Raw genomic sequence first — 2,461 nt, 5'->3', positions numbered from 1 at the left:
CCTCCCTCCGGGCCCAGCCAGGTTTCAGTAATACATGCCAGGTCTGCCCCCTCATCTAAAATTAAGTCCCGGACGAGGGGAGCCTTGTGAACAACAGACCTGGCATTTAGCGACAACAGCCTGAGACCAGGGTCCTGATTACTCGCGCCATCTGGCCTTGGAGTGGAACTCATAGGGCCGGAAGGAGGGATCTCTGTGACGTAGCGAACCCTCCTTCCCCGGTAATGGCCAGCCCTAAAGTCCCTGCCATATCTGCCCCTCCCTGTAACGACCGTGATGCTCCGGCCCACTCCCGTGTCCGTAATTCCCTCAACCACCCCTATGGCTCAAGCGTAGATTAGGCCTCCTCCGAATTCCATCATCCAGCCAGTGTAGACTGGCAACTACCCGGAGGAGAGCCTTCTCGGTGGCTGCTCCGACCCTCTGGAACGAACTTCCCGTGGAGATTCGGACCCTCACCACCCTCCAGTCCTTCCATGCCGCCCTAAAGATCTGGCTGTCCCGGCTGGCCTGGGGTTAAGATTCTAACCCCACTCGAATTGTGTGACTGTTGTGTTTTTAATAATGATGTATTGTCTTTATGTTAGAAATTGTTTGTCCTTCCCCCCCCCTTTTTTTTTGAACTGTGAGCCGCCCTGAGTCCCCCCAGGGAAAAGGGCGGCATACAAATAAAGGGAAAATGAAAATGAAAAATTGCTGTCAATGTACGTATCAATCTTGATGCAAAATTCACTTTCACAGCATTAAGCCTCCCCCACAGATGTATATCCTACTTGGGAGACATGATGGGAGGACCCAGCTCTCTCAGGGAGCATCCAATGTGGGGTGCAAGTAGAGAGGAGAAGAGGACTCACAGCCAGGTGGATGGATGGAGGAGCTCCTCGGTCACAGGGGCCCCTCTGAAGTGCCATATTGGGGATAGGTCCACATGGAAGAAACCTATCACTGTGATTGCTCAAAAACGAATTCGATCCCCTTATCTGTCTATCAATTGAAATGGATATTCTCTCTCTCTAGCAAGGGACTCTGGGCAGCTTATAAGAGAGAGCCAAAAATAGCAATGTAAAATAATTAAAAACATTAAAATTGGCTTTAGGAGTTAACATTAAAATTCCGGGTCTACCTGCACAATATACAAAACCCCTACATTTTTCTCACCATCTTTGGAAATTGTACCTGTTGAGCTGGCAATGGCACTCCCCTCCCCCCTTCTTCCCACCCTCTCCTGTAGGTTCTCTCCTCCCTCCAGCCTGATGGCAGCCCCTCCCTCTCCCGGCTAACTTCCAAAGTTTTGGGAAGTCGTTTTGCCTTCACTTGCTCAGCCTTTGGGAAGAGACGGGACGTGTGTCCTTCGCCTCTCTTGAACAGGCTGATCCAGAACGGGTGCCTCTGCTGCTGCTGCTCCTCGGGGGGTGGAGAGGGAGGAGAGCATGCCACACACTGAGCCTGAGTGATCCAACAGATCCTCTTGAGAGGGGGGGGAGGAGGCTTGGACAGAGCAGCTCCCCCTCCCTGGTTAAAAGCCCCCAACTGGGGAGGAGAACAGCCCAGTGGGTTCCCTGCTGAGGCAGCAGTGCCAAAGTGCCAGGAAGTTCTGCCAGTGGGTCAGGTGGGCATCAGCGCCTGTACATGACCTGCTGTGCATATGCTGTGCAGGGCTGGGGGCGGGAGAGACCCTAGGTCTGGAGGGAGAGGCCCGCCCAGTCCCAGGCCTCCTTGCTCTGGCTCTTTGCTTGGAAACCCATCCACTGAGTGCAGGACTGAATGTGACTGAATGTGACTCACTGTCTCCTCGCTGAGCCAGGGAATGTGCATGTACACACATGTGCACAGAGAGGGAGTGGGGGAGGAGGGAGGCAGAGGGAGAAGTCCCAGATCTCCGTTGGTGATTTTGCTCCTGGGGATTTCTGGATGCAGCCCTGATTTCCACCCTTGCTTCCCCCCCCCTCCTCTTTCCATATGGCTTCCATCCCATCCCTGCTTCCCCTCCATCCTGCCCCACCCGCCCGAGGGATGTTATTTATGGCCTATCTTTCCCGAGGCCTGCTTGGCAACCGGCCAGGAAAGTGAGGCAAGAGGATGGGAGTTGGGTTCCACTTCTTGGCTCTTTGACCATCCATAATCCATTTTGCAGAGCGCTTCCCCCTGCCCTGCTCCCAGCCCCCCCCCCAGAAGCACAGGTGCTATTTTTAGCTGCAGACAGATGATGGGGGGGGGGCTCCCTGTGAATTCTGCTAAAGGGCGAACCCCCAGCTTGTTTCTGACTCACACCTTTCCCCGGGAGTCTGAGCAACAGCTGCTGCTCCTGTTGCTCCGGGAGGGGGGGGAGGCTGACAGTACATCTCTCCCTAACCCCCCCCAACCCCACCCCGCTGTGGGAGGAGGCTGCGCCTTGGGCATTCGCTCTCCTCCCTCCCCTACTACCACCCCAATCGCTACCCTCTGTGGGACCCGCCCAAAC

Source organism: Thamnophis sirtalis, unplaced genomic scaffold (genome assembly GCF_051295495.1).
Source record: "Thamnophis sirtalis isolate CommonGarterSnake01/CBP01778 unplaced genomic scaffold, rThaSir2_p1.2 scaffold_1, whole genome shotgun sequence".
NCBI classification, from domain to species: Eukaryota; Metazoa; Chordata; class Lepidosauria; order Squamata; family Natricidae; genus Thamnophis; species Thamnophis sirtalis.
Note: the sequence above shows the minus strand (reverse complement) of the source record.